Source organism: Euprymna scolopes, chromosome 6 (assembly GCF_053919585.1).
Source record: "Euprymna scolopes isolate OS-2025 chromosome 6, ASM5391958v1, whole genome shotgun sequence".
NCBI lineage: Eukaryota > Metazoa > Mollusca > Cephalopoda > Sepiida > Sepiolidae > Euprymna > Euprymna scolopes.
The window spans coordinates 103299366-103313532 of NC_136487.1; the positions used below are offsets into that span (position 1 = coordinate 103299366).

Genomic DNA, 14167 nt, shown 5'->3' on the forward strand with positions numbered 1-14167 from the left:
TTCAGTATTTAGTAATAATAACAAAATATAATGAGCACATTATTTTGTTCAAATCTTAGTGAAAATGTATTATGTATTATGTAAACAAAAAACATATTTACTAAATTTCGAGTTTTATGTTCTAAAAAAGAAAAAAAAAGACGTATGACTTTATTTTTGCTTTTTTTATGAAAATAAAGCATTGTAGAGGTTAACAATAATTTTTTTTTCTTTCAGGAACATTACGAAAAAAGCCCCTAAAGTCTGTATTGATGAAATCAATATAAACTTGTAGAAAATTAAATTTTTTGAACTAACAATATTAAGCATTGTTTATTCAATATTTTCACCAAAAAATAATATAATTGCAAAAAATATTTCATGTGATTTTAATCTCACGAAAATTTCGATTTTTTTCCTTGTACACATACATGTGTAAACATTATCGTAAAAATATTTTATAATCTTGAAAATAAAAAAATGAAAAAATTAAGAACCAGGGTCACAAAGAAAAAAATAATTTTAAAAAAGGAGATAATTTCTACTAACGACTAATTTAGAGAAGCATTTGGTTATTTTTTAGGCAACATTGTAAAAAAAAACTAAAAAAACGACAGGATTTTTATCCAACCCGCTGTATCCTATTTATTTATTATTTTTTCAATGAATAAATTGTCAATCTACTCAGTGAATTTATTGACTTTTTCACATTTAAAATGAACTTTTACTTTTATTTTAAAAAGGATTAGTTTATCGTTAGTGCACATTTAAGAATAAATTGAGTCATCTTAAGAAATAAAATAAAATTAATGTTGTAAACATTTTACTAAAGTATTATTTCGAATTTTACGGAAAACATTGGTAAACAAATTTTATCAATATTTTCAGAATATTACTGAATTTGGAATTTTTTAAGCAATGTTGATTTTAAATCTCCCTGTATTTAAAACTAATACAATTTAAAGATCCAAAATAAAATCTTATTTATATACAATGAAAAGTATTCTAATTAAAGAAGCACTTCCTTTTTATTACAACAAAATAGAAGTGCTTAAATTAATAAATATTTTTTATAATCTTCAAAAATATAGAAATAAGGGTATAATAATGTTTCAATGTCTCTATAAATTTTTAAAAAATTTACATTTTGGGCTTCTATAGTGTTTGAATCATGAGTTACCTCCCTTAACTCTCTTGCTTTGGAATAATTTTTTTTTTTTTTTTCATGGTTAACTTTCTTTGATTAAAGACATTAAAATTTATCTCTCATTGTGTGGGCCTTCCTTAGTAATTCTGACCACCATATATATTCAAACATATCTCACTCAACAGGTTAAGGGAACAGCATGCTTAGACTAATGTTTGATGGTGATGAAAATCATTATGAGATGTTTGAAATTAAATTCATGGAACATCTACACAGGCTAAAACTAAAAACTGAGTTGAAAGAAGATTATGAAGTCAACCTACAAAGAAATGAGGAAATATTTGCAAAAATAATCCAAGTTTTGGACAACAAATGCTCGGCTTTAATCATACTGGATGCGAAAGATGACGAGAAAAAAGCATTAAAAATTTTCATTTACCAAAACCTATTGCTTTGTACACAGAATTTTCAACCTTCCAAAAATATATGATGAAGAGGTTACAGGCTACACCATCCAAGCAGATAAAGCAATTGCCACCCTACAAAATTGTAAAGAGACAATTTCAGATGCATTAACGAAAGCTATGTTATTGTAAAGGACTGCCATCTGCTCCCAACATTTTAAAGGCTAGAGTTACCCAAAGAGAAAGACCAAACACTGCTGGAATTCAAACCATCACTCCAGGTATATGAGGAAAACACGAAACCCATAATGGAAGACTCCATCATGAAAACTTCATACAAAATAGGCCCTGCGATGTGTTTTCAGTGCAATAAAAATGGCTACTTCACAAAAACTGTAATGTAAATTTTGCAGAGTAAGAATGCACAATACCAAATTCTGTAGAAAAAGACAGAATAAAGAAAACTTATTCATACTACAAAGTAAGAATAAATCCTCACATTATTTCTGGGACTACTTCCATATTATTAATGATGAAAAAAAATTGTTAAATTTGAGAATGACTTTAATTCAGAGGAACATTATATTGAGCTTGTTGGTAAGTCAAAAAAATAATATAGCATTAAAGAAAGAAAAATAGTCTTGCACTATACAAATAAAAAGAGACAATGTTTATTTAAAAAATGTTTTATTCGTACCAACATTTATGCAAAACATACTGACCATGCAAACCACTGTAGGGAAAGGTTGTAGCATGAAATTCTCACAAAACCATGCTAGGTTAACCACCAAGTACAGTTAAATTTAAAATTAAAAAAAGGGGGAAAGTGTATTATTGAAAAAAAATGTGTAACACAAGGCACAACTTGAACATATGGCACAAAATTTTCGGTCATTGTAATATTCCTGATATTTTGAAAATTGTTGAGGGAATGACTATTACTGAAAAAGGACAGTACCATACCACTGTGTGAAACTTGTATTCTTGAGAAAATGACAAATATTTTGGTTAAACTAAGATTCAGAAAATCTATATTTACCATGAATTATCTGTTTTCTGGGTGAGAATAGTTTTTCTTATGCTTGTTGTTTAGACTTGCCTTTTACAACTGGGATTTCTTCATTTCTGCGTCTTGGTCAGAGTTACAATTTTGAGAGGTCGCCACTGTTGTGTCCCTTCTGAGAATGGGTCTTCATCATAACTGAATAACAAATGCATTCAATGTGGGGTATATGGTTAGAAAAGAAGGAAAAAAAAAAAAAGAAACATACCGGGTGTATCTGCATCGCTCTTTGGGAAAGAAGAAGGAAGGATGGCCAGCGCATTTGTATACGCGAAAGGCATCTTGGGAAGGCAGAGCATGATGGGAGAAGCTATTTTTCTTTCCTGTCTCTTCCTTTTTTTTCTAGATAGGAGGACATAAAAACAAGGAAAAATTCCCTGGGGCAGCAGAGAGAAAAGAGTTGTGAACATCTTCTCTTGAAAAGAATTTTGTATTGCAGACGTTCAGATTGTGCGGTGGTGAGAGGCCAGGTGTGGTCGATTGGAAAAGAAGAGGGCAGAAACGTGCTGTTGTCGAGAGAGTGACTCACTCCTTCCCGAACCCCAGAACCGAATCCTGATTATAACCCTAGAAGCTATTTCGGCGAGTCAAGCAGGTTAACATGGCTGACTGGAGACTCTCAACTCAGATGTTGAGACCCTTCACTGGGGAGGGTGACCTAATTAAATGGCTGGAAAAATTAAAGATGGTGGCAAGGTTACAAAAAATCGAAGACGTGGTCACCCTGCTGCCGCTCTACTAAGAGGGGGAAGCCCTCACTATTTACCAGCAGATGCGCGATGAAGATAAGGGAGACCTTGCCTCAGTGGAGCAAAGACTGAAATTGGCTTTCGCCGAGAGTCCATTTGAAGCACTCAGCAAGCTTGCAAGTTTGAGGTGGACAGGAGAGTCTGTTGACGTCTTTGCTGCAGAGATCAGAAGACTGGCAGGATTGGCTGGTTACGTGGGGAGGAGTCTGGAGATGACGGTAAAGCTATACCTAGTGAATGGCTTCCCAGAAGAAATCTCCGCGAACATGCAGAGAATCACTGAGATCAATACGATGGAAGTGGATGATCTCTTGGTCCATGCCAGAGTCCTAGTCAAGAATGTCAAGGGCCCAATCGTGGCTGCAACTATGAGTGGAAATAAGTGCATGAGGCCCCACTTGAATGACGAGAGACAGGTAGCGAGGCGACAGGAGGGGAGGCCTGCCATCAAGTGCTTCCGGTGCCAGGGTCCTCACCTGCTCAAGAACTGCAAAGAGCCGAGACCGGGGGTTATCTGCTACCGATGTGGACGAGTGGGGCACATTAGCCACTATTGCGTTGCTGCACGGGACCAGGGAAACGAGTGAAGGGGAGCCATTGCGCCAGTGGTTCCCCCTTCTATGTGGAAATGGCGCACAACAAAACGTTACCTCAGTTACCAGTAGTGGTCAATGGGAAGAGGTAACAAAGAATGTTGCTAGATCATGGAGCGAAACCAGGAGTATTAAGACCGTGGATGGCAGGGAGGTGAAATGCCTGGGAGAGACAACAGCGGAAGTACTGGTGCAAGGTGTGCCTATTGGACTACGAGCCCTGGTGTTGGATGATCGTCTGGTTGGTGATGTTGATGTGGTTTTAGGTGTAAGTGCAATCAACCAACTGGGGGGAGGGGGGCGCTACGTTGAGAGGGGGCCAAGTAACTTTTGGACGCCTCAATGCAGTAGGAATGGCAGGAGTGGAAGGTGATAGAAATATCAGAACACAAAAACCAGAGGCTTGCTGCATCGAGGACGAGGATTTCCTAGCGAGGTTCAATGGTGAGAGGTGGAAATGGATCTCCGGGCCTCAGGAACGAAACAAAGTAAGCTGCTACGAGAAAACACTGCAAGGAGAAATAAGAAAAGGATTCGAGTAAGAAGTGGAGAGGTGGATAGAGGAGGGAATTCTGAAACCGTGGACAGGGGAAGAAAAAGAAGTGCTACCATTACTGGCGGTTGTTCAACCCACAAAGAATAAAGTTAGACCGGTACTGGATTTCAGAGAATTAAACAGATACGTAGCCTGCCACAGTGGAAAGGGGATTGATGTATGCGAAGAGGTGATGAGGAAGTGGAGGAGAATGAAGCAGGCCACTACTATTGTCGACCTGAAGTCGGCTTATCTCCAGATCCATGTAGATGAAAAACTCTGGAAACATCAATTGGTCCGGTACAAGGGGAAGTTGTATTGCCTGACGAGGTTAGGCTTTGGGCTGAGCTCAGCCCCAAAAATTATGACTACGGTGCTGAGTAAAGACTATATAGTGGACAAGGCCACTAGTTCGTACATTGACAACATTCTTGTGGAGGAAGCAGAGGTGACAGCAGAGAAAGTGAGAAGTGTCACGAGGTATGGGTTGACTGCAAAACCGGCGGAGTCCCTGGATGGAGGAGCGGCGTTGGGGTTGAAACAATGCTGAGATGGCAAAGGAAGCCTTATCTTTAGACGAGGGAATGCAATACCCGAAATCGGAACCGACCTGACGAAACGAGAACTCTTCTCGGTTTGCGGGAGACTGGTGGGACACTATCCAATCGCCGGCTGGCTCAGGATAGCGTGCAGCTTTATTAAACGACAAACAAGCACTGATGGCTGGGAGGGCCGTGTGATGAAGGAGGTCACGAACATGCTACAAGAAATCATCGCGAGAGTGACGAAAGAAGATCCAGTAAAGGGGGAATGGTACGTCAGCAGCGGAGATGCGGGGGTGATTTGGTGCGTTGCCAGCATTCTGGCATTGGGCGTCGTATTAGAGATGGGAGGCGTAACTGTGGAAGATGCGGCATGGTTAAGGAAGAAAAACGACTATTCCCATATCAACGTAGCCTAACTGGAGGCCGCTATGAAAGGAATCAATCTGGCCTTGAACTGGGAATTGAAAACGATTGAAATCAAATCCGATTCGGCCACGGTAGTTTCATGGATCAGGTCAGCAGTGACTGGCGATAAGAGAGTTAGGACCAGAGGTGCTGCAGAAATGCTGATCAAGCGCAGGCTTGGAGCACTTGCAGATTTGATAGCGGAATTCCAGTTGAAGGTATCTGTAGTGCTGATCCCATCAGAAAAGAACAAGGCAGATTCAATGACATGGGTAAAGAAGGCCTAGCTGCAAGAGAGAAAGGTTTCCTCAGTATGCTGTGCAGGAGAGGAAGTTAAAAAGTTACATGAAATGCACCACTTTGGTCGAGAACGGACGTTATTCCTGGCAAGAGAGGTTTACCCAGAAACCACAGAGAAGGAGGTCAGGGAGGTAGTGGAGCACTGTCAGGAGTGCCAATCGATAGACCCCGGACTATCCAGACATGAAGCAGGAGAGTTACACATTGCAGAGGACTGGAAGCGATTGGCCATTGATGTGACCCATTATCGTCATAAGTTGTATCTGTCGATGGTCGACTGTGGACCAGAGAAGTTTGTGATATGGAGAGAGATCAGGACAGAAGCTGCATGGGTGATCGGAGGGGTCATTGAAGAAATATTTTTGGAAAGAGGGCCGGTTGAGGAACTGTTAATGGACAATGGCCCCGCTTTCCAATCAGAAGCCTTTAAAGAGGTGTGTGATAGGTGGGGAGTAAGGCAATTTTTTAGGGCAGCGTATCGGCCGAGTGGCAATGGGATAGTGGAGAGGAATCATCGCACCATCAAGGCTGCTGCGAAAAAAAGCAACATTTCACCCATGGAGGCGGTGTTTTGGTACAACATCTCACCGAAAACCAGACAAGATGAGACAACTGTGCCTCATAGAGCCATCTTTGCATATAAGTGGCGGCATCCGTGCAAGAAAACGATAGGAATTGAGGGTGAAGAAGCTACCATTAAAGTGGGCGAGGAGGTGTGGGTAAAGCCCCCTAATGCAAAATGTACCACTCACTGGGGTAGGAGGGGTCGTAACGGGAACGCAGTCAAAGAACAACGTAATGGTGAATGGTGTTCCCCGGCATATCCTAGACCTACGTCGTGTAACCCTGCCGGTGCGCAGTGATGGCAGTGAAGAGGAGGAAGTCAATATCCACAAAGAAGCTAACGATGCACCCCAATTCGACTTAGCCCCACATTGTGGTTCCTTACAACTCGACGAGAATGTCTGTAGTGAACCTGAAAATATCAACCCCCAAGAAGTTGTCCCCCAGAGGCCTCAATGTGAGAGGAGGAGGCCTGCTTGGATGAAGGATTATGAAGTGTCTTATTGATCTCAAAGATCAGAGGGAAGTGTGGGGTATATGGTTAGAAAAGAAGAAAAAAAAAAAACGTACCGGGTGTATCTGCATCGCTCTTTGGGAAAGAAGAAGGAAAGCATGGCCAGCGCATTTGTATACGTGAAAGGCATCTTGGGAAGGCAGAGCATGATGGGAGAAGCTATTTTTCTTTCCTGTCTCTTCCTTTTTTTTCTAGATAGGAGGATATAAAAGCAGGGAAAAATTCCCTGGGGGAGCAGAGAGAAAAGAGTCGTGAACATCTTCTCTTGAGAATTTTGTATTGCTGACGTTCAGATTGTGCGGTGTGACATTGGTGGCGAGAGGCCAGGTGTGGTCGATTGGAAAAGAAGAGAGCAGAAACGTGCTGTTGTCGAGAGAGTGACTCACTCCTTCCCGAACCCCAGAACCGAATCCTGATTATAACCCCAGATTCAACAAATATTTATAGGTGTCACTGAAGAAGATTCTAGAATTCACTAAAATAGGACATTTTTAGTTTAGAATCTTCTGGAAGTTAACAAAAAAGAATACTTTTTCTATTCTATTTTTAGAAGTCTCCAGAAAGGCTTAAAGACATTTTTATAGACTAATTGTAAAGTAATATTTTCAGTATTATATTATATATTTTATTATTATTTTTAATTTATTTATTATTTTTAATTATTTTATTAGATTTTATATTATTATACAATATTTTAAGTATTATTATATTATTTAATCATATTAATAAATATTTTTATTATATTTTATATTTATTATTTATTATATTTAAATAACTATATTATTATTTATGTAAGAAATCCTAACTTCTTCATATTTTAAGAGGAAAATATGTCCTCATATAACACCCCCCCTTTTAAAAGTAAAAGTTTTGATATCTAGACTTCAAAACTTTTAACCTAGATGTTTGTCTGTAAGATAAACAATTGAATGTGAAAATAGACGTTTTTCTTAAATATAGAAATGTACATTGTCATAATGTGTTTTTTTTTTTGTATTCATTAAAAGAGAACATCCAATACAAGAGGAAAAAAACATACAATAGCTCTTAAAAGTTTTTGTCAATGTTCATTTTTGTTCTTTTGTTTCTGTAAATGAGAAAGATGGATATTGATATATTCAATATATATACATTTTTAATTTTATCATTTTTTTATATTTGTATATACAATAAATATTTGTTTTTAATAATTATATAATGTATGTATTTTTTTTGTTTTGTGTGTGTACTATTTTTTTTTTTTGTAAAAGAGAAAGTTATGTCCTACACAGAGCATCAGCCATAACGTTGTCTCTGCCTTTCATGTTTTCAATGATAATGTATTATTGTAAGAGTAGTGTCCATCTTGTAAGCCTCTGATTTTTATTGATCATCTTGTGTAAGAAATGTGTGTGGGTTGTGATCAGAGTAGATTAGAACAAGCTGTACAGTCACGTTGTGAAAAAAGTCAGTGTTGTAGGGCTGATAATAAAGCTAAACATTCTTTTTTAATAATGGAGTATTTTTTGGTATTTGTTAAATTTTCTTGAGAAATATCTGATAGCTTTCTCAATGCCTTGCTCATATTCTTAGATAAGAATTCCACCGATGTCCATATCACTAGCATTAATTTGTAAGCTAAACTGCTTGGAGAAGTCTGGAGTTGCAAGGGCTGGACTTCCAAGAGCTGATTTGACATTATTAAAGGCTTTACTGCAGGAATCGGTCCATTTGTATTTTTCAGTTTTTTGGGGTTTTTTTGGTGAGAGGACTTGTTATCATTGAGAAGATTTGACAGAATCTTCTATAAAATTCAGCCATACCGAGAAATCTCATTAGTTGTTTTTTATGTGTTGGGACAGGATATTTTACCGAGATAAGTTTCACTTGTCCCTAACTGACAGTATGACCCAAATAATCAACTTTTGCTGACAGAATTTACTCTTATTGAAGTTTACACATAGGTTGGTATCTTGTAGTTTTTAAAAAGAATTATTTTATACTTCTTAAATGTTCCTTCCAGGTGTTACTATATATGATCACACTGTCGATATAAACCTCACATCCATGAATATCATAGAGCATGGAATGCATCATTCTCTGAAATGTTGCTGGTGCTATCATTTTCTATCATATATTTCATTTCCTTTCTCAAATACTGATTATATGGCAAAAATGCTGTTTGCTGGGGTTTTCATTTCCTACAACGACATCATGTACTGCAGCTATTGCTTTTCTCACAACATCTAGAAAAAGATCTCTGAACTTATTGACCAAAGCACATATATCTTCTTTTTTCATATGATAAATGTTTAAATTTATGTAGATCAAATTGGATTTTCGAGTTTTTTAAAATTACTGTGACCTATGTCTTTTCTATTTAGTAACTATATTTGTTTCATTGTTTAAATGAGTTTTACTTCCATTAGTATTTGCAATTTTTGTTAATGTAGAAACTAGCTTCTTTTTTTTTATTTTTTACATAGGTACCACCACTTATCAAGGCCAAGAAGCCACTCGAGGATAACGGTTAAGGAGTGTACAGTAGAAATTGGACAATATAGTAATCGTTAATAATGGAAATTTGGTAAATTTGTTAACTTATATGGAACGGTTCATCAAAAACTTGTTTACGTTAGACTTAAAGACAACCATATTGTAGTCAGCTGGAAAGCAGAAAAACGGAAGATAATTTCACAGGTGTGCAGTCCTAAGAAAGAAGCTTTATTCATGGAATCTACATTTAGGTTTAGGCACAGATAAAGAGTGGGGGAAATTAGTGATAGTGTTTTCTGCTAGATGGGTGTTTCTGTTTTAGATTGGAGCTCAGCCAAGCACTTGCCATGAAAATAACGATAAAGCAGAGATAAACTCGCAACATCTCTTCTATTCTATGAGAAAGAGGTTGCAGGGAAGAGAAAAGGACATCTCCTATGAGGCAACAAAGTCTATTTTGAACTCTATCAAGACAGCAGCTCCTGCCCAGATGTGGCAACAGTATTCCATCCTTGGACGTACCTGGCTCTTATATAGATAGAGAATTACATCAGCAGTGAGATATCTACTGGATCGATAGAAGGATCCCACCATTTTTCCAGCGGTCTTGGCAACGGATTTAATGTATGTGTTCCATTTAAGATCAGGAGTAAAGGTCAAGCCCAGAAGCTTGTCAAAACATGAGGCCTCCCCAAGACGAAGCCATTCATTTCAATTGATGCCAGATGGGGATCAGAGTGTTGATGATGTAAAGATAAAAACTTGGTTTTAGATGCATTAAAAATAACAAGCCACCTCTTTCCTCATTGTACCACGTGCTCAAGATCAGAGGAGAGAGAATCAGAGAGAACTTGGTCGTTTACGGTCTTAGATGTGCTACCATAGATAGTAGTGTCATCAGTATAAATGTCTATGAATGATGTAAAGATGTGATTTGGAGGATCATTAATGTAGATCAGGAAGAGAGTTGGGCCCAGGATGGACCTCTGAGGGACTCCAGCATTAATACTGTGAGCTTCTGATTTCTGCCCATCAACCACTACTCTTATGAACCTATCAGAAAGAAATGATTTAATAATTGAGAAGACATTTCCAGCTATACCGTAGCTGAAGATCTTGTGAAGTAAACCTTTATGCCATACTCTATCAAAGGCCTTTGATATGTCAAGAGTAATTGCCCTAGAAAGGTAGCCTCCGTCAAGAGATTCGCTAATCCTATGAGATATAACTGTAAGCACATCTACTGTAGATCTAGCAGAACGGAAACCATATTGTGTGTCACTAAGAAGGTTATTTTTGCTGAGATGGTTGATTACTTCTCTATTTAACACAGATTCCAGCAACTTACTCATGATGCATGACTTATTGGCTTGTACTGAGAGAGAGATGAGCAATCACCTGAATTCTTAAATACAGAGCATAATTGATGAGATTTTCCAGGGTGACAGGAAGCAATTCTCCTTAAGACAACGTTTAAACAGTTTTCTAAGGATGGGCGCTAGTTCAAAGTCTTTTGAGTACTATAATTAATTCATTTTTATTACATATTTATTGTTTCGGAAATAGATTATTTAATGTCTTATTTTTTTCTGTAGATAATTTTTGTGAGACAAGTTATGACAGTGAGAAGCAAACAAAGATCTATTTAAGTGAAAATCTAAATGGTTATCAATCATTTTAGTCTTTTCATAACTCTTTCTTAGAGTTATGTTGTGGGAGTTTGCGATTACCGCTGCTTCGTTTATGATATCTACTTCTTTTACATCCAGATGCATTTGAGTTTAAACTCTTCTAATGAAATTAGTTGATGTAATTTACCATAATCATTGTCTATTATTTTAGCTCTAAGTCATCTATTAAATAGATCTGTTTTCTCTCGCCTGAATTCCACGAATGTATGATTTTCAAATTTTCTAAAAATAGAATTAATTCATATGCATTTTTTTTTTGTCATAATTTGTGGCATCTTCTATGTCAAGTGCGGCATACACATCAGCTGCTCATCCACTTAAGACAGATTGCAATAGTGTTGGCCAGATGTCATAGGGGCATCCTAAATTTGCAGCTATTTCCTCAAAAAGAGGGAAATATTTCTCTACTCTTTAATATTTCTCTACTCATTAAATGGTAGTACTAATTTTATGTACCTCACTACATCAAAAATTATATTAACAAGAAGGTTATTTGCATTTTAATTTGTGTTTTGTAACTGTAACCTTAATTTTTGCAATTCTATTTTTTGTAATTCTATTCTTTCTTGGATTTCTAATTTTTTAATTTCTAATTGGAGACGCAAGTTATTGTCATCTGTTTTGGCACTACAAGAGTCTAGTAGATCTCTTTCTATTAATTCTCGAGCAACAATTTTTATTTCTGCGTTTTCATATTTGGATTTGTATTCAACTCAAAATAAACTGCAATTTGTTAAAGATCTGTTTTTTGTAACTTGTTAAATTCTTTGTTCATTTTGGTTGACCTTCAAGATAAAGGCATTTTTTTTACTTATGTATTTTTTTTTTATTTAAATAATTTAATAAATATAAATATTTCTTCTTACCAGGTTTTTAGTAAGGAGATAGTAAGTTCATTTCATAATGAATAAATGTCGAAAATTTCAGAAAAATATGATAATTATTTGATTTTTGTAGATTTTTAAAACATGGATATATCTACGGCTTCAAAAACGTCACTACATAGGAACATTATTTTAAAGCGTCGATAATGTAAACACAATTTTTGTCTTGCATATTCATTATTTCTATTTGTAAGGAAACATCATTTTGTTGGTCCTCTTGGCTACCAATGGAAACAAAGTTGATACAAAAAAATATATTTTCGTGAAAATTATCTTTACTTTCATCATATTTTGCTTAGGGTTTAATTTTTGAGTATCAACACCTATATCTTCACAAACCTCTCCTTTTAATAACACATCATACTTTCATCCATCATAGTCCATTTTCTGTAGGCTATTTTTGAACCCAGTCAACAACGAGTACTTCCCTTGAATATATCTATATATATTATACATGTATATATTTATTTATATATATATATTATATATATATATATATATATATTATATATATTTATATATATTATATATATTTATACAATGTATATATATATAAATATATAAAATATATATATATTATATATATATATAAATATATATATATGAATATATAAAATATATATATATTATATATATAATTATATATATATAAATATATATAATATATATATATATTATATATATAATATATATATTATATTATATATATACATTATATATATATAATATATACATCATATATATTATTAATATACGTTATATATATAATATATATATATATTATATATATTTATATATATATATTTATATATATATATAATATATATATATTTTATATATTTATATATGTATAATATATATATATTTTATATATTTATATATATATATATTTTTATATATATATAATATATAAATTTTATATATTTATATATATACATTAAATATATATTTTATATATTTATATATATATAAATTATATATATTTTTATATATTTATATATATATAAATTATATATATTTTTATATATTTATATATATATAAATTATATATATTTTTTATATATTTATATATATACATTATATATATATTTTATATATTTATATATATATACATTATATATATATTTTATATATTTATATATATACATTATATATATATTTTATTTATTTATATATATACATTATATACATATTTTATATATTTATATATATATATACATTATATATATATATTTCATATATTTATATATATATTTTATATATTTATATATATACATTATATATATATTTTATATATTTATATATATATATACATTATATATATATTTTATATATTTTATATATATATATATATACATTATATATATTTTTATATATTTATATATATATACATATATATATTTTTTATATTTTTATATATATATATATATATATACATTATACACCTAGCATTAAAAGTAGATTCGATAAGGTGAAAAGCTATAGCAAACATCTATATGAGTACTTTAACCATAGTTCCTGATTTCAAAAGGAGAAAAATTAAAAGATACATGTGCCTTACTTTTAAAGCCAGGTTTATTTATGGTGTCTTTAAATTTAAATTTCATAAAACCCTTCACAATTTGCTGATTAGGAAACCTTGTTTATTAAAAACTATATGCAATAATTATTGTCCATAACTTCATGTCTACCACAATAAAAACACTCTTTTCCGAAACGATCGTACAAATAATTGATTTTGTTGTTGTTCCTTCTTATGAACCGGATTTTTAATTTAATTATAATTTGATTTCTAAATTTTAAATTATCAATCACATCTTAAATATTAAATTAGCTCTAGGATATTGACATATCGAGCTTATTATATATCTAAATTACAACGAGCACTTTTTCTTTCCTGTATTTTAATTAAACTAGTAATTTTACTATTACATTAAAATACACTCTGCTCTTTAGACTATTGCTCTAATCTCATTTAAATTATATTATATATATTATATATATATATTATATATATTATATATATTATATATGTATATTATACAAATATATGCATAATATATATATTATATAAATATATATATATTATATATATATTATATAAATATATATATATTATAAATATATTATATAAACATATATATATTATATACATTATATAAATATATATTATATAAATATATATATATTATATATATTATATAAATATATATATATTATATATATTATATAAATATATATTATATATATATTATATATATATATATATATATATTAAAAATATATATTATATAAATATATATATATTATATATATATT

General features: G+C 33.0%; 1 protein-coding gene across 4 annotated transcripts in view; it reads right to left on the bottom strand.

The window, feature by feature from the left end:
- LOC145277827 (monoglyceride lipase-like) overlaps positions 1 to 14167 on the bottom strand; it is a 610056-nt gene that overhangs the window by 421518 nt on the left and 174371 nt on the right. The gene's annotated exons all lie outside the window — the stretch shown is intronic.